At 36.8% G+C, this 19,185-nt stretch overlaps 1 non-coding gene across 2 annotated transcripts in view; it reads right to left on the bottom strand.

The window, feature by feature from the left end:
- LOC101052283 (SEM1 26S proteasome subunit) overlaps positions 1-13,960 on the bottom strand; it is a 258,040-nt gene extending 244,080 nt beyond the window's left edge. For both annotated transcript variants that reach the window (XR_012512125.1, XR_012512126.1), the window contains exons 1-2: positions 13,748-13,960; positions 243-336 (exon numbers count right to left, since the gene is read on the bottom strand). This is a non-coding gene — a transcript (SEM1 26S proteasome subunit). The remainder of the gene's footprint in view (positions 1-242; positions 337-13,747) is intronic.
- Between the last annotated feature and the right edge of the window lie 5,225 nt (positions 13,961-19,185).

A 19,185-nucleotide genomic window follows, 5' to 3' on the forward strand; every position in this document is an offset into this window, starting at 1 on the left:
GTTTCTATTCTACTACCTTTGTAAAAGGACTAGAAAGAACAAAAGTTGTATGATATGCAATTACACAAAGTGCTCATGTTTGGAATCACAGGAGATGAAGACAGTATGTCTTACTTTACATAATTCAAAAATCCTATTTCAAAGATTAAGTAGTTTTTAAGAAATTAATTATCTATGTAAATTACGTATTCCATGCTTATAATTAATACTGAGCTACAAGAAAAATCTGGCTTAAAACTTACCGTAACTGATTAGAGAAGTCATCCTCCACATTGTCATCATCCCAATTATCCTCCCAGACATGTGCATCTTCATCTTCATCTAAGCCAGCCCAGTCTAAAAATAGAAACAGATGCTGTCTAAATATTTCTCACACATTTCCACAATTACAAAAACTTCGAAAAGCTCGCTTATGAACACTCACAATTCAAAAACAGCTAATATCATATCCATGAAAAATGGTATCTTCCTTAAATCTGTTTATGCTGTCTAGTTCTCTCAATTCTTGAGTTTGCAGTAGTTATCAATTCTTGATTTCAATAGTTATTAAGTGATCTCTTCGAGTTGACTTTAATTCTTTTAACGTAGAGAGGGGAAAAATATTTATTACGAATGGTGCAATGTTTTTTCGTTTCTCACGTTAAACTCTGTGATCATTTAGCACAAGGATAAAGCATCTCTCCCTTCTCTAACAACCATCTCATGCTATTTTAATGGCAGAGAAAGGAAAGGAAAGGAAAGGAATAAAGACCCAGGAAAAAGGAACTGGCTCATGAAGAGGGGGAAAAAAGAGTACTGTGAGCAACATTTTAGGTAGAACATATATGAAAAGATTCATGACAATAGCTCTGTATTTCTTACTACATAATCATGACACTACTGAGTAAACAAGCATGAAAGAGTTGGCCAAATTCTTCGTTAATCATCTGATCAATCTGGATAAATTCTGTAGCCTTAATACCATTATCCTAAGCAGTAAGCAGCACTGATGTCTATGTAATAGCACACCATCCTTCCAGTTATCATAGATGAGGAATCTGAGAAATAACCTCTTTTCTATTACAACTTATTAAGCAGTTAAAAATTAACAAGCACTAGTAAGAAAAATAGTGCTAACACTGACAAACCAGAATCTATAATGTTCTAGATGGGTTTTTAAAGTTTATTAACTAGGATTATGTACTTAACTATATTACGTTAAAAGCTTATGTGATAGAGTATAACGCCCAAAACAGTATTTATAGTACTTATAAATTCTCTATACTATACAAAAATGTTACAATATGTGTAAGTTACAATACATATAAAACTTTACTCAGTCAATGTGTAATATGAAAAAGCCATAACTGGATTTAGCTGACATCTTCTTGGATCTCTGAATTGTGTTTTAATTTTCAGTTATAACACTGCACTGATCACCATGCAATTTTAATCACTCAGTTTTAAAGCGTTAACTTCAGAAATAGTTTTTTTTTAAAAGGACAAAATAAAACCAATGATACCTGTAATACCTGATACCTGACATGATACCTCATGTCTAATGCTATCCTTCAATATGTAGATGGCCTTATAAAGCACACACTTTACCTTAAACACTAAATGCATTGCCAGAACTGTGATTATTCATGTAAATAATCACAGCCGTATTTACTTCAATGTGTATGCCTATATATTAAAAAAAAAAAACAACAACCTACATTTTAAAAAGTCAGAATTGGAAACAACCAATAATAGATGCCTAATATGTAAGCTTCTAGCAATTCTAAATTATTTTATACCTTGTCCCAAATTTGGCTTTCTTCATATTGGCTAGTTGAGAATTACATCTGTGACGAGTTTGAAATTTCAAAAATCTGAGTTACCCAAGATTTCACATATACTTCATCTAAGTATCACCTTGACATTTAAGTACAAAAAGAATTTTCTCTCAACTTAGAAAATTATTTTACTACTTAATTTCCCCTACACTTCACCATACATTTTCAATTTTCTGAAAGGCATGATACAGCATTTTTAAGAAAAGTAAAAAGGAAATTCCACTCATACTAAAGAAGGTTACAAATTTTCTATTCTACACCAATTTTCAAGAGCATCAAATTCTTATTCCATAACAATAAAGGTATTCTGAATATAAACAACCTAATCTCCAACCAAGTTTCTTCAAATATAAAATATGCAAGTATATACAGAATATTACATGAAAAGAAAAACACTAAATTTAACATTCACCATCATAGGTGTGTGTAAAAGAGAAAAGCAATACTTACAAACAGCATCATTATACCCATAAGTATGATAATGAAGCCACACCATATCTAGTGATTCTAAGATAATTCACATGTGTTCCTGTTCAGGGTGTAGGAAACAAATTTTTTTTTTCAAAGTTTCATTTCTGTAGGTCATCATGATGCAAACACACCTACACCCTGCAGATAGATGTTCTAGTCAGTGACTAAGAAATTAATACCTAGCACTGCACCACTTTATTTTGTCTAACAAGGACCAAAACTGTTAGTAGAGAATTTCAAAAAAAATCAAGTCATAAACAATGTTTTTATTACTGGGCTACTGGTGAGGTTTCAGTTATTTGTGTCAAAGAGTCTGAAACAAAGGCTCAAAATAACTTCATAATCATTGATAACTATACTTAAGTTTTTTAAAAAGGAAATCCAAACCCAATTATCTTCACCAACAATAAAAAAAAATGTAAGTCAAGCAGAATGGATCCGTTTTGTTGGTTCTCTTCGTTGATTTTTGATTTTTTAGTATTTTAATTTCTGGGACACATGTGCAGAACATGTAGGTTACATAGGTATACATGTGCCATGGTGATTTCCTGCATCCATCAACCCGTCATCTAGGTTTTAAACCTCGCATGCATTAGATATTTCTCCTAATGCTATCCCTCTACTTCCCCCACTCCCCAACAGACTCCAGTGTGTGATATTCCCCTCTGTGGCCATATGTTCTCACTGTTCAACTCCCACTTATCAGAACAAGGAGTGTTTGACTTTCTGTTCCTGTGTTTAGTTTGCTGAGAATAATGGTTTCCAGCTTCATCATGTCCCTGCAAAGGACATGAACGTATTCCTTTTTATGGCTGCATATATGGTATTCCGTGGTGTGTATGTGCCACATTTTCTTTATTCAGTCTGTCATTGATGGGAATTTGGGTTGGTTCCAAGTCTTTGCTATTGTAAATAGTGCTGAAATAAACATACATGTGCATGTGTCTTTATAGCAGAATGATTTATAATCCTTTGGGCACATATCCAGTAATGGGACTACTGGGACAAATAGTATTTCTGGTTCTAGATCCTTGAGGAATCGCCACACTGTCTTCCACACAATGGTTAAAGTAATTTACACTCCCACAAATAGTATAAAACCGTTCCAATTTCTCCACATCCTCTCCAACATAAATTTTTTAAAATTTATTTTTTCTTTGGCCTCCTGAACCTGGTAGATTTATGGTTTTATTTTTAATTCCATAAAATTCACAAAAGCCATTACTCTCATCTTTTCCAAGCCCTCATGCCCTAGATTCATCTCATCTTGGTTCCCTCATTCTGATCTACCCTTCATATTACTGAGTCTAGGGTATCCAATCTCAGCTCCACCATGCATATTCTTAGACACACAAGGGCAAAATCACAACCCCAGATTTCTTCTTATTCTCAACACCCCATATCAAACTAGCTGCCAATGCTTCATCACTTCTGCCTCCTCTTTACTTCATTCCTAATAATACTTTATTTAAAGTCCCTAGTCCTCACCTGAGTTATTTTGACAATTTGCTAATCCTCCTCCCTGATTCTAGTCTTTCTATCTTTCAAATTAATTCTGTTGGATTAATGTTTCAGCCTGTTGCCTAAAGGAAACTCACACAGATCAAAACATTTTAAAAATCACTTCTCATCTACTTAAGGATTAAGTCCAAACTGGTCAGCAGCTTAAAGCTTTCCATGCTTAGGCCCCAAACTACCTGCACTTGCAACTACTATTTCACAAGCAAATACAATACACATGCACACTTATTTTTCACATCAAAAGCATCTACATCTTTTCCCTTCTTTTGAAAACCCCTTTCCTCATTTATTTTGAAAGCACTGTTCAAATGTTACTACCTCACATTGTACATAACTGGAAGTAATGTTTCTTTTGAACTGCTGTTGCACTTTACTATCAGTTGAAGGAAACCAAATTACATCTTACCCAGAAGCCCAACAGGTAAGAGCAGGCGTCCCCAAACTTTTTACACAGGGGGCCAGTTCACTGTCCCTTAGATGGTTGGAGGGCCGCCACATACTGGGCTCCTCTCACTGACCACCAATGAAAGTAGTGCCCCTTCCTGAAGTGCGGTGGGGGTGCTGGATAAATAGCCTCAGGGGGCCGCATGTGGCCCGCGGGGGCCGTAGTTTGGGGACGCCTGGGTAAGAGAAACAAAATCAATGTTGCTCTGGTTTAATTGGGGGTAGGGAGAAAAGGGCTTGGAGTCCCACCTCAGGATAAAGCATTCCTGCTTGGTGTTAAAACCACTGATGCCTCTCTCCCTTGACAAGTACTACTAAGTTCAAAGACAAATATCTATAGGAGTCAAATTTGTCCCAGGACAGCCTCTAGTTAACTGTGAACTTGGATGAATTATTTAATTTTGCTGATCTCTAGTTATAAAACCTATACCTCAAAGAGCTATGAACATTCAATGACACTATGTATGCAAAGAACTTAGTACTAATAAATGGCAGCTGATATCATTCTCTCTGTGCTTTTCAGTACCAGATTTATAGGAAACACTCGGCAAATACATGTCAAATGAATAATCTTTCATCACATGTTAATCATTGGAAAGGCAAGTTATGGGATGAGGGAGGTAAGCAGAGAAACATGTCTTAGAATATAAACAATACAATTTCTACCAAACATTACATGTACAATAGAGTACACAACCAAAGAATAAAGGATATTTGATAAATTTTAAATACTTCTGAAGAAGAGTACAGTTGTCCCTCAGTATACTCAGGGTACCTGTTCCAGGACAGCCCAAGTATACCCAAATCTATGCATACTCAGATCCCACGGTCAGCCAAGTGGTAGTTAGCCCACTGAACAGGCGGGTTTCATATCCCACAAATATTTTATTTCCTTTTCCTGCTTGGTTGAAAAAAATCTGTGTATATATGGACCCTCGCACTTCAAGCCATGTTGTTAAAGGATCAACTACACAGTTTTTGAAACTTTTATTTTCCTCTCAGTGTTTTCACAGTTCATCACATCTTTCAATGAGTAATGTTTAACAACCAAGTAACAACATTAAACACTACTTAAGCCACAACTGCTTTACTGCTTGCTCACTCCATAGAACCAATGAAATAGCTAACTTTCAAATAGTTTTTCAGTGTTTAATATACTGGTTCACAACTCTTACCAACCATCTTGATTTGGGGATTTTTCATTCCAATCTGTATGTACCCCTAAACAATCTATGTTATTACTCTGTGTGTCTTTCTATGAAGAACCACACGACTGTTTACGTACTTGTGGAAAAACATTTAATGGCATTTTTTTTTTAATTTACAAGTTTCTAATACTCTGAAATAAACCAATTATCAAATAACTCACAAATTCAACAAGCTTATTTAGCTTGCTGAATTTGTGAGTTATTTGATAATTTTGAATATATTCAAAATTACTAAATACATGTCAGAAATAGCTCAAATTCTAAATAAATATTAAACATCATCCAAAATTCAAACTCCTAAGTATATTAGAGGAGCGAGAAGAGAGGAGACTAATGTTTACTGAATACCAACGTTGTGCCAGACTCTGTCATGTACTTTTACATATCTATCATTGTTCTGAACTAAATCCTTGTATCCCTGTCCCCCTACCCAAATTCTTCTGTTGAAGCCCTCATCCTCAATATGATGGTATTCAGGAGGTAATCAGGATTGAATGAGCTCTTGAGGGTGGGATTAGTGCTCTCACGATGGGATTAGTGCCTTTATAAGAAGAGATACCAGACAGCATACACTCTTTCACTGGCCACAAGAGAACATAGCATAAAGGTAGCCGTGTGCAAGGAAAGAAGAGTGGCTTCACCAAGAACTGTATCGACCTATGCTTTAATCTTGGACTCCCCAGCCTCCAGAATGGGTGAGAATATAAATCTCTGATGTTTAAGCCACTCAGTCTATGGTATTTTGTTAGGGTAGCCCAGGCCAATGAATACAATAATGTAATCCTTTCATGACTCTAATAAATATTATTAGCCATAAATTACAGATAATGAAACTGAGGATTAAGACGGTAAAAGCTCAGAGACATAATGGTTAATCTCACTTAAAAAAAAATCCAAATCAAAATGATATAATTTTACTTCTCATTCATGAGGTCAGCTATGATGAACATGTTTACTATTTAATGTAGCAAGCTTATGAGGGAAAAGGTGAACTGTAGATGGAAACATAAATGTCATAATCCTTCTCAAAGGCAATTTGAGGATACCTGTCAAAATTTAAGACACACCTGGTCTAAGATGAGATGTCTAAGCCCAAGCAGAGCAAGGAGGGCATTCCTGTAGAGGGGCACCATGGTATGGCTGGTGTGTCAGAGCCTGGACAGAATGAAGAAGTCACCCACACTAAAGGTGGGGAGGGTAGCCTAGCATAAAATGTGGAGCCCAGGTAGGGCAAGAAGGGCATGTTTTGGGGGCAGAAAACACTGGTTAGGAAGGGTGATGAACAAATAGACAATATAAATAAGATAATGGAAGCCAAGTTTCTCACTATTGGAGAAGGAAGTATCAAATGCAGAAAGGGAAAAAATAAGAATGAACCCAGTGGTGTTGAACTGCAATTGGAGACATCTGTGTGAACCCATGGTTTTACTTACACACACACACACACACGTACATCCCTAGCTCCTGCCACTTAGAGGTTCTGGGAGCAGGAATATCCCAAAAGCAATAAACATAACCAGGGTAAAGATCTTGGCTTCTAAATACCATTCCCCACTAAAAAGAAATCACATTGAAGAAACGGCTGATTCTAGGTATACAATTAGTTTGGAACACACTTTGTACCAAAATGCTAGGAAATGCACAAAGAATAATGGAGACATGACAAAAGGACACAGAAGACAGCTTGAAAGGGTTCTGCATATTCAAATATGGGACAATCTGAGAATACAAATAGTTACAAATTATAACCTGCTCATCAGAATCCATGAGTCCACACTGCTATATGTTTTTTTAAAAAATGAACAAATTACAAGTTTCATGATCACTGGAATACTGTATTTACAGTTTCAAAGTTCCTCCCCCCAAAATGCCTAATACAAAGGGAAAATTAGCAGCCTAACAATGGAAAAGCCTAACAAACACCTCCTTAATAGAGTGATCAAAGTGAACATCCTCAATAATGAAACAAGTGAGAATAATGTTCCATCTAAAAGGATGTCACAAGAACAGAGCACCAAGACTACAATGTAGACTTTAATCATGAGGAAATAGGCAAAGTTAAGGAACATTCTATAAAATATCTGGCCTGAAGTCTTCTAAAGTATCAACATCATGAAAGTTAAAGACGAAATGAGGAAATGTTCTAGACTAAGGAAGACTAAAGAGACATGACAAGAGAATGTAATAACTTTATATTAAGACTCTAATGAGATAATGGGAGACAGCTGAAAGGGATCTGTGGGTTAGATCATACAGGCTGAGTATCCCTTATTCAAAATGCTTGAGACCATTAGTGTTTCAAATTTTGTATTTTTTTGAATTTTGGAATATTTGCATTATATATTTACAATTTAGCATCCCAAATTCCCAAACCTGAAATCTCACATTGGCACTCAGAAAGCTAGAGATTCTGGAGGATTTCAGATTTGGAATGCACAACCTATGATAAGGCATCAGGCATTAATACATCATATGTATTAATTTCCTGATTTTTATGGTTGTCATGTGACTGTCCTTATAGGAAATACACATTAAAATACTCAAGAGTAATGGCCATCAAGTTGGCAACTTATTCTCAAATGGTTTAGAGAAAAACGTTTGTACTGTACTTTCAACTATTCTGTAAGTTTGAGATTATTTTAAAATAAAAATTTTATTACAAAAAATAAAGATGAGTCTGCCATTTTGATTTGGCAATTTTCTCTCTAGAAGTTTATCTTATAGATTAGCACACACAGGAAAACAAAGACATAAACATATTCACTATTTGTAACAGAAAAACAAAGAAACAAAAAAACCCCAAGCAACAAAAATAACCCTAAAGCTATAAGGTTATTCACTGCAGCATATTCCATTTTTTTTTTTAAAAAAAAAGGCCAGCTATAATCCCAGCACTTTGGAAGACTGTGGTGGGAAGACTGCTGAGGCCATGAGTTCAGTACCGGTCTGGACAACATAGTGAGACCACATCTCTACAAAAACTTTGAAAAAACAAATTAGTCAGGTGAGGCGGCACATGCCTGTAATCCCAGCTACTAGGGAGGCTGAGACAGAGGATCACTCAATCGCAGGAGTTCAAGACTGCAATAATCTGTGACAGCACCACTGCACTCCAGCCTGCGTGACAGCACCAGAGCAAGACCCTGTCTCTTAAAAAAAAAAAAAAAAAAATACACACATACACACACACACACACACACACACACACACACATAAAAGAAGCAAAAAAATAAAAACCCCGTAATAGCTATCAAGAAGGGACTAGTTAAATAGAGTATTCAAGATGCACACAAGAACATGAGGTAGATTTTTATATCAATGAGAAAATGTGCCAGAGCTACATTAAATAATAAAAATCAAGTAGAAGGAAATAGTATCTATAGTATGTCTTGTGTGTGTGTAATTAAAGGATATATACAAACAAGTGCAATTTATATATACATTCTGGAAGTATACTAAAGAAAAAAATATTTAATGTGGGTTACCACTGGGATATAAAAAACTTTTTTGGGGAATGGTAGAAGGAAATTGTTTTTACTTTTTAATTTATACTCTCATAAGTTTAAATTTTTACTATAAGCAGTTATGTATACAATTGTCCTATGTAATGTACTATAAAAATAGCATGAGGTGACAAGCTGAAAGTTTATGTATGTTGGATTTCAACCTGGGCCTAATCCTAGATTCATCAAGCTTATTCTATCCTGGGGTTCGAAAACTTTCTTCTTGCATATAATTATCAAAAATGGACCTTCAACAGGTGCTCTGCCAATCACTATATAGATTACATATTTTTTCTTAAAAATTTTTAGTAACATGAGTTTTCCATTTCTTGTTACCACCATGTAACTAATTTAAATGTCTGATGGTCATGTCCACTACATTACATTTAATAATGCAAAACAGCAAAAGCCCTTTTTGGCACTAGGTAAACTGACTAGCATGATGTGTGATGGTACCAATACCGGTCACATCTATCTTCTACATTTAAGATTCTAAAGAACTCTCCCATTGAATATTTAGTCCTGTTGGCATGTGATGTTCACATAAATATTTCTCAATAGCACTTTTCGCAGGGCAGTTCTTCTGTATGCAGGCACAAATTTAATATCATTGACCTCTGCCCACTAAATGCTGGTAGTTTTTTCTACACTACTACCTATCAAGTGAATGTAACATCCAAATTCACTCCCTTGATTGAGAACCACTGTAAGATGTCATACTTTTTAAGGCACAAGTGATAGTGCCTCAGTTATTCCAGAATGCTGACAGCATTAGGGGATCACTAGTCTGTTGTCTGCCTCAACAGAATCCCATAACAGTGTCTTATCCAAAAATTTCTCAAGGGGCCACAGGGTGGAGAGGTGGATAGTATTCTGCTCCTGATTTCTTCTAGAGTATCTAGCAATTTTACCTACTACAGAAAAAGTATAGAACACTTAGTATAATATCACTCTTGCAAATGCTATTGCTGCTGCAGGCAAACTCAATTTCATTCTAAATATTCTAAAAAAGCTTCTTGCTTAAAAACAAAAAACAAAAACAACAAAAAAACCTCTCAATTATGGCATAGGAAAGAGAATAAATCTAAAGGACCACTTGTTTTCTTCCCACTTTTACTCCCATCCACATCTAATTGACAGAGAAACTAATAAAAACATTTTTTAAAACTCTTTCAATAATTTGATATGAAAAAGTAGTCAGAGTTTTAAATAAAGTATAGACTACTTCAATTTTTGACTCTATTACCACCAACCTAAAAGTCTGAGTTGAAAAATGAAATCTTCTCTAGACTTTTAAGTTGCTCTCTGGTCCTAAAATTCCAACCATTTCAAAGCTTCCAAAATCATATTAAAATCAATCACACCCAGGACCCTGAATGTCTTCCTAATAAAGGCTGTTCACAATCAGTTTAAGTAGTCAAGAAGTTGGAGACTGTATATCATAAAGATCCTAAACATGATTTTTTAACAGCTCCTGCTTAATAACCAGTAGATTACACACCCACCAATTGGAATAAATTGTGAGGAAGTGCCAAAGTAGCAGATTCACAGGCTACAGAAGGGGGTAAAATAAAAGGAGCATTTATACCTTCAGAGACTCCTTCCAGATGTTACATTTACACTGAAGGGCTATTGAGAGAAACAATGAGGCCTCCAAGAAAACATGTTACATTTGTTTCCTTTTTAAAATAAAAATTCCCCTTCCTTAAAATGATTAAGTGGACATCCTACTAAACAGATTCTTATACAAGATTAAATGTAACAAGACCACTCCCCAAAGAAGGACAATCTATTTAGTTGAACCATCAATAATGACTTTCATGTGGCAACCTCTATACTCCAAGTTACCCAAGACAGTGGATAAAATCCACTTTCTGGGGCACTGAGACTCAACAAGGCCTTTGAAAGTAAGATCTCTTTTAGACTGCAGAGATGTTCATAGGCTGCCTTAACAACAGCAATTTTAATTTGCATCTGTTAGTGTATTTGTCAATGACATATTTACAAGAAAAATAATTTTCCAAAGTACAGAAAGAACTTGAAAGTAAATCAGGGCATTAATAATTGAAGTGAAAACTCAAATACCAAAAGATTCAAAATAGGTCACTGTTTTAAAGTAATATTTTCAAACTTTAATGTGCAAACAAACCTCTTAGGAATCTTCGTAAAGCTCATGCTAATTAAGCAGGTCTAGGTTAAGGAACGATGAGATGCTGTGATTTCAATCTGATCCCAGGCAATGCCTAGTCTGCTGTTTCATAGATAACGTTTTGAGTAACAACAGATTCTAAACCTTGACTAAGGCTAAAACATGACAGAAATGTAAGATTCTCAGAAAAGAAAAAATATCACCAATTCTTTGGTGATATTTTTCCAAGTTTGTTTTTCTTTTGGTTTTATTATTTATCAGAACAATTTTCATGAGTAAATATTGAGTGGTTTCAGCTTGCAGGCTGATTTTTTCACTAATTCAAATTAAGAAAAACTTATCCAAATCATAAACCAGAGAACAGGAGAAAGTTGAACAAAATAAAGGCATTAACAATGTTTCTCATTCTAAGATGGAAAGTTTCCTGAATGAATTAGGTTCTACACATTTATACCCGAAGACAACAAATATTCTGTAAGGAGACCCATAAATGGTGAATTACTTAAGGTTAATAAAGCAGTCTGTTGTGAGTCCTGTCTTTAAAAAAAATATTTTCTTTGCTTTTCCTTTTACGTTTTTGTTTTGTTTCACTGCTATATAACTACTGACACTTTGAAAAATTGCTGCTCACAACATAAACTTAGAACAAGAACAAACTACACTCTGCAAAAGCTGATTAAAGTTGCTGGAAAAAAATCAAGTGTAGCATCAGGCATATAATTATCTCTAGATCGTTTTTAAGCAGTCATTTCTCAACTAACTACTCATTTTAAATGCGGGTTCATTCATTCAACCAGCATTTATTGACCACCTATGTGTCAGGCACTTTGCTAAATGTTAGGGATAAAGTTTGGATCAGGGACTCAGCTCTTTCAGATTCTGGCTTGGACATAATGGCAAATTGTGGTTTCTTTTTTTTTTTCTTTTTGTCTCTAAGCCTCCATTTTCTCAAGGTGATAGTGATAGATTATATAATGTAAATAAGTGCCTAACATTCCAATCTGTATACGATAATGAAGAATGCTATTTGAAGTACGAAGTTAGAGTCAGAAGTAGATTCTACCTGCAATCGGCCAGCTTTCTACTACATAGCTCTATGTTGACAGATTATGAAGCAACTTATAAGTGACATAAAGAAAACATGACTGAACAGATAAATCCACTACCAAAACAAAAAAACGAAGACTGCCTACAACACATAATAAATTCCAGAACTGAAAAGAAATGTGCTTTGGGTTTATGAGTTTGTGTAACATGTACACTAATGTTCTCTTCTGCTAAACAAAATAAAAGTACACTATAAGTAAATAGAACAAATGTTCCAGCTATGTGGTTTTATGCACAACAGGATCATGATAGGGTATACAACTTGGGACAATCTTAGTGAAGCAGTAATTATTTTATGCAACAGGATGTGGACACTATTAACTACAATTCTCTTTCTACCACCTTTGGAAAGTAATCTCCTTTTCTTGTAAGGTAAATATTTACAAATCTACTCATAACAATTAGCCAATAAAGCAGCCTATTTTGAAAACCTAACTGGCAACAGTGATCTCACAAAAAGAAGCAGTACAGCTAAAGTTAAGAGCTTTGGTGTCAATCAGGCCAGGTGTCCCAATTTCAGTTCTATATTTCTAACTAGTTGTGAGACGTCAGGAACGTCTCTTAACCATTCCACACTTCAGTTTACCTGAAGAATGGCAATACCAGGGCCTACTTCCTGTATTTATGAAAGTGGAATATGCTATTACAAGTAAAGCACTTAGACAAGTTCTTAAAAACAGCAGCCACTCAAATGCTAGCAATTTGCTATTACCTACAATGAAAAAACTAAAGGCCTTTAGTTTTTAAGCTAAAAAAAGATGTATAAGACTTAGGTTCTTCTTAAAAATATTTTATTTTTGTAGAGACAGGGTCTCGCTATGTTGCCCAGGCTGGTCTTGAACTCCTGTCCTCATGTGATCTTCCTGCCTCGCCCTCCTAAAGTGCTGGAATTACAGTCGTGAGCCACCACACCGGGCAAGTTTTAGGGTCTTATAAAGCTTTAAGTTAGTTCACAGTTAAGTGATCAAAATGATGAGGAACAGGAGTAAGGCAATAACGAGTATTAAGCACCCAACATCTTATCCTCCTATCCTACTTAATCAGCTTTCACTTGTAACGTCCTAAAGTTAAGCAGCATCGGCGTAACTACAGACAATTCGATTCTGGAAAGATTTAAAAGCAAAAAAAAAAAAAAAAAAAAAAAAAAAAAAGACGACGAAAACAAAAATAAAAAAAAATAAGAGAAAGGGAGGTTATGTAGACTTGAACTACGTTTAAGTGGTGGGTAACCCAGAGGGACAGTAAAGGCACCAACTATCCCAGACATGGGGGCATGGGTCTGGGCTCAGGGCGGCTCCTCCCAGTGAGGAGGCCGAAGCCACTGGGCCTCCCCAGTGAGTCCCAGCGTGGCACCCCAAACCCGAAGCCAGGGCACCACTGAGGGGTGAGCCTCAGCGCCTCCATTGCCCGCCCCGGGGGTCCAAACTTCCCGCCGGTGCACCGAGCCGGCCCGAGCGCCCAAGCCGCTTCCACACGGAGGCCTGAATCACTGTCCCTACGGGACAGAAGCCGGGGCCCAGAGGTTACCTTCGGCAGGGAACTCTTCAAACTCGTCGTCTTCCTCTAAGAGACCTAAGTCTACCGGCTGCTTTTTCTCTGACATCGCGACCCTCCGCGCCCAATACCTCTCAGATCAGCAGGAAAGTTGAAACTCTCACGCTTACTCAAGAAAACGCCACCGTCGCTACCGCCTCAGAGGCTGACGCTACCATAGAGACTCGGGGAAAGAACTACGGGAGTCGCGCGAGGAATGCTGGGATACCGGAGGTCGGCCCAGCGCTTCCTGCGGCTTTAGCGCTTTTTCCGAGTTGCAGAGGTAATTTTTTCTGTCTCTACTATGTTATTCCGACTCTCTGAATTGCCAAAGTTGAGATTCGTGTAGTTTTCCTGACTATAAAAGACTCATAATGTGTCAAACAAACAAACAAACAAACAAAAAACCTTGACTTAGTTTGCAACCGAGGAAGGAACTCCAGAGAGACTAGAGAGTGTGGTTGCTAACGTTCGTCAGCCCTTCACAAACATTATTACCCCTAGTCCTTAAACCAGTTTCCTAAGCGTGGTTTTAAATGTCTCCACATAGCAGAAAGTTCAGTTTCAGAAAGAAGCAGCCGAAGTCGCTCAGGTAGTGCTAGACAACCCAAATGCAGAATTTTTGCCTGGCTCCAACCTCCAGACTTTTCCATTAGGCAGTGTATATAAGGTCTTGGAATTACTTTGTGGCAAATAGCTTGTTAAGTAGAATTTGTGGGGCGTGCGTGGGTGCGTGTGTGTGTGTGCAGTAACTCTAGTTTACAGTTTATTATACAATAATACTATTTAAAAATGGATTTGTGTAACATTTCATGGTGTTTAAAATATGTCATTTAGAATTGTTTGAATAGCGTTTGAATATCATTTTGAAGACAGTGAACTGCATGGAACTCTCTATATAATATAGAGATGTATATGGATGAATATTATGTAATAATATTCAACGTTAGGTCATACTGCTTACCAGGAGCTGTACATCAAACATGTATAGACAAGGTACCTTTCCTCAAGGAGCACATAGTCTACTCAGAGACATGTAAACAGATAAATCACAATGTAACACAGTAATCCAGTTGAATCTCCATCTTAATATTATGTGAGAAATAAATAGAGTGGGAATACAGAAAATGGAATAATTAAATGTAGAACAAACTTGGACGAGAACTACAATTAGTGTAATTTTTTAAATGTATTTTTATAATACTATTTTGATTTGTATAGATTAATCAGCCTTCACTTGTCCTAAAGTTAAGCAGCATTGACATAACTACAGACAGTTCCATTCTGGAAAGGTTTAAAGGCAAAAAAAGACTGCTAAAACAAAAATAAAATAAAATAAGAGAAAGGGAGGTTAGTTACGTAGACTTGAACTACATTTAAGTGGTGGGTAACCTAGAGGAACATAGTAGTATCTCATGAAAATAGTAGTATCTCACTACCACAAAAAATTATGCCAGGTAATGCATATCTTAATCAGTGTGACTTAGTCATTATACAATGTACATGAATCTTAAAATACGTTGTGCTCCATAAATATATGCAATTTATTAAACTAACTTTTTAAAGAATGTAAAAAAAAAAAGTTTTTGCCAAGGAGTCGGAAAACCCAAATTCTAGTTCCTGGAGCTATTATTTAGTTCATTTGATATATGATGAAGTTTGTATCAATCCTGAGCAAAAGAAAAAGATCAACAGCAATATTTGGTGATTTTTTTTACCCCTAAAACTGTGTTTATTCAATTTAAAAAAAGGTTGTTGATTTAAAAATCACCAATCTTATGTCAAGTTCCACCACCCCTGCCCTTTCTTCCATTTTACTGGTTCACGAAATCCGGAATGCTAAAACTTAAATTAACTTCTCATTTCAGATGAGATGGGGCATGTTCAAGGTGGTATGGTTATAGACAATAACTTCTCATTTTAAATGTCATGGCACATAGCGCAATGAGCAACTTCACGTTTCAATGGTCATGGCACATGGAATAATTTTGGAAAATAATACCATAAATGTATATTTGCAGACCAGTTTGTATTATAAATCGCGGCTCAATTTCTTCTAAAGGGGAGTTTGGAGAAATTACTTAATTTCTCTGTAGTACATTTTAGTTATTTGCAGTTACAGTTAAGATTAAATGAGATTATGTATATAATGTGCACAGTCCAATGCCTGGCACATAATTGGCATATAATAAGTGATCAATACAGGTTAGCTATTATTAAGTAAGGAACTTATATTTTAAAATATCTGTGATTCTCCTTGTCAACCCCTAAAAGTCTCTAAGTGTGTGTTTCGTTTCTTGATATCTTTTTAACACTTTATGAGGAAGACAGTCCCTCTCCAATTATAATAATAATTCATAATAATGTATATTTAATGTTTACTTTGTATTAGGCACTAGGGTAAACCCATTTTGTGTATTTACTTGTTTAATCTTCCTCACAACAGCCCTATTGATATGGTTTGGCTCTGTCCCCACCTAAATCTGATCCTGAATTATAGCTCCCCTAATTCCCACATGTTGCGGGAGGAACTTGGTGGGAGGTAACTGAATCATGGGGGTGGGTTTTTCCCATGCTGTTCTGGTGAGAGTGAATAAGTCTCACAAGATCTGTTGGTTTTATAAAGGAGAGTTCCCTTATACAGGCACTCTTGCTTGCCACCATCTAAGACACGACTTTGCTCTTCATTCATTTTCAGCCATAATTGTGAGGCCTCCCTGGCCATGTGGAACTATGAGTCAATTCAACCTCTTTCCTATATAAATTAGCCAGTCTTAGGCAGGTCTTTATTAGCAGTGTGAGAACAAACTAATATAGTACAGTTGGTTACAGGGTAGTAGGGCACTGCTGTAAAGATACCTGAAAATGTGGAAGCAACTTTGGAACTGGGTAACAGGTAGAGGTTGGAGTAGTTTGAAGGGCTCAGAAGAAGACAGAAAAATGTGGGAAAGTTTGGAGCTTCCTAGAGACTTGGAGGGTTCAGAAGACAGGAAGATCTGAAAGTTCAGAACTTCCTAGAGACTTGTTGAATGGCATTGACCAAAATGCTGATAGTGATATGAACAATGAGAGTCCAGGCTGAGGTGGTCTCAGATGGAGATGAGGAACTTGTTGGAAACTGGAGTAAAGGTCTCTCTTGCTATGCAAAGAGACTGCTGGTATTTTGCCCCTGCCCTAGAGAACTGTGGTACTTTGAACTTGAGAGAGATGATTTAGGGTTATCTGGCAGAATAAATTTTTAAGCAGCAAAGCATTCAAGAGGTGGCAGAGCATAAAAGTTCGGAAAATGTGCTGCCTGATGATGCAATAGAAAAAAAAAACCCATTTTCTGGGGAGAAATTCAAGCTGGCTGCAGAAATGTGCATAAGAGGAGCCAAATGTTAATTGCCAAAACCAGGAAAATGTCTTCAGGACATGTCAGAAACCTTCATGGCAGCCACACCCATCACAGACCTAGAGACCTAGGAGGGAAAAATGGTTTCATGGGCTGGGCCCAGAGGCTCCCTGTTGAATGCAGACTCCATGGCTAAAAGGGGCCAAGATACAGCTTAGGCCATGGCTTCAGAAGGTGCAAGCCCCAAGCCTGGGCAGCTTCCATGTGTTATTGGGCCTGCAGATGCACAAAAGTCAAGAATTGAGGTTTGGGAACCTCCACCTAGATTTCAGAGGATGTATGAAAATGCCTGGATTTCCAGGCAGAAGTTTGCTATAGGAGTGTGGCCTTCATAGAGAACATCTGCTAGAACAGTACAGAAGGGAAATGTGTGGTTGGAACCCCCCCAGAGAGTTTCTACTGGGGTACTACCTAGTGGAGCTATGAGAAGAGGGCCACTTTCCTCCACAGCCCAGAGTGATAGACCCACTGACAGCTTGTACCATAAGCCTGGAAAAGCCACAGATACTTGGCACTACCCTGGGAAAGCAGCCAGGAGGAAGGCTGTACCCTGCAAAGCTACAGGGATGGAACTGGCCAAGACCGCTGGAACTCACCTCTTGCATTAGCATGACCTGAATGTGAGACATGGAGTCAAAGGAGATCATTTTGTAGCTTTAAGATTTGACTGTCCTGCAGGATTTTGAACTTGCATGGGGCCTGTAGCTGCTTCATTTTGGCCAATTTCTCCCATTTGGAATGAGTGTATTTACCCAATGCCTGTACCTCCACTGTAGCTAGGAAGCAACTAACTTGCTTTTGATTTTACAGGCTCGTAGGTGGAGGGAACTTGCCTTTTCTCAGATGAGACTTTGGACTGTGGACTTTTGAATTAATGCTGAAATGAGTTAAGACTTTGGGGAACTGTTGGGAAGCATGACTGGTTTTGAAATGGGACAACATGAGATTTGAGAAGGGCCAGGGATAGAATGATATGGTTTGACTGTTTCCCTACCCAAATCTCATCTTGAATTGTAGCTCCCATAATTCTCATATGTTGTGGGAGGGACCCAGTGGGAGGTAATTAAGTCATGGTGGCAGGTCTTTCTTGTGCTGTTCTCATGATAGTGACTACATCTTACAAGATCTGATGGTTTTATAAAGGGGAGTTCCCCTGTGCCTGCTCTTTTGCCTGCCACCATTTAAGACATGACTTTCCTCTTTATTTGCCTTCAGCCATTATTATGAGGCTTCCCCAGCTATGTGGCACTGTGAGTCAGTTAAACCTCCTTCCTTTATAAATTAGTCTCAGGTATGTGTCTTTATTAGCAACATGAGAACACTAATACACGTATTGTGTACGATTAAATCCACTTTATACTGAGGAACTGAGACTCAGAGAGGTTGGTAATGTGGCCAAGATCATAGTGCTAAGACATGGTGGAGCTATTATTTAAGGACTTTCTTAAAGGATAGGAAACAAACCATCCCAATGTGCAGAGAGGCAGACAATTAAACCCCAGAATTATTTTTTTCTTATGCATAAATGTAGGCAGAAGTGCAGAAGGCAAAGCGGTAGAATGAAAAAGAAAATCAAACTCAAGGATTAACTCTCAATGACTAAGAAACTCTCAACAATATTGAGAAGCATTTGTAGTCAAAACTATGCCTTCACTTACATATTATATCTGTAATTGATTGAATAGTTAGGTAGGAAATAGTTATAGGTAGGAAAACAAGTTAGCAGTGTATTTTGTAGTAGATGATTCTGTTTGTCTCAAGTAAATTTTTTTTTTCTGTTAAAAAAAAAGATCTTAAAAGTTTTAAACCATTTTAATCTACCATCCCTCGCACTTGAAAATGTCTAAGTCTAAATTATTCTTAACATTCGTCTTTTTCTTTCTTTCTTTTTTTTTTACAATTTTCTGATGCTAAATGAAGAGAAAGTGATTTTTTTTTTGAGAAAGAAAAAAAGAATAAGAAGAAGAATAAAGAAAAGGAAGAAAGAGAAAGAGGAAGAGGGAGAGAGAATGGGGGTATTGCTTTATTGCCCAGGCTA

The sequence above is a fragment of the Saimiri boliviensis genome, chromosome 10, assembly GCF_048565385.1.
Source record: "Saimiri boliviensis isolate mSaiBol1 chromosome 10, mSaiBol1.pri, whole genome shotgun sequence".
Lineage (NCBI taxonomy): Eukaryota > Metazoa > Chordata > Mammalia > Primates > Cebidae > Saimiri > Saimiri boliviensis.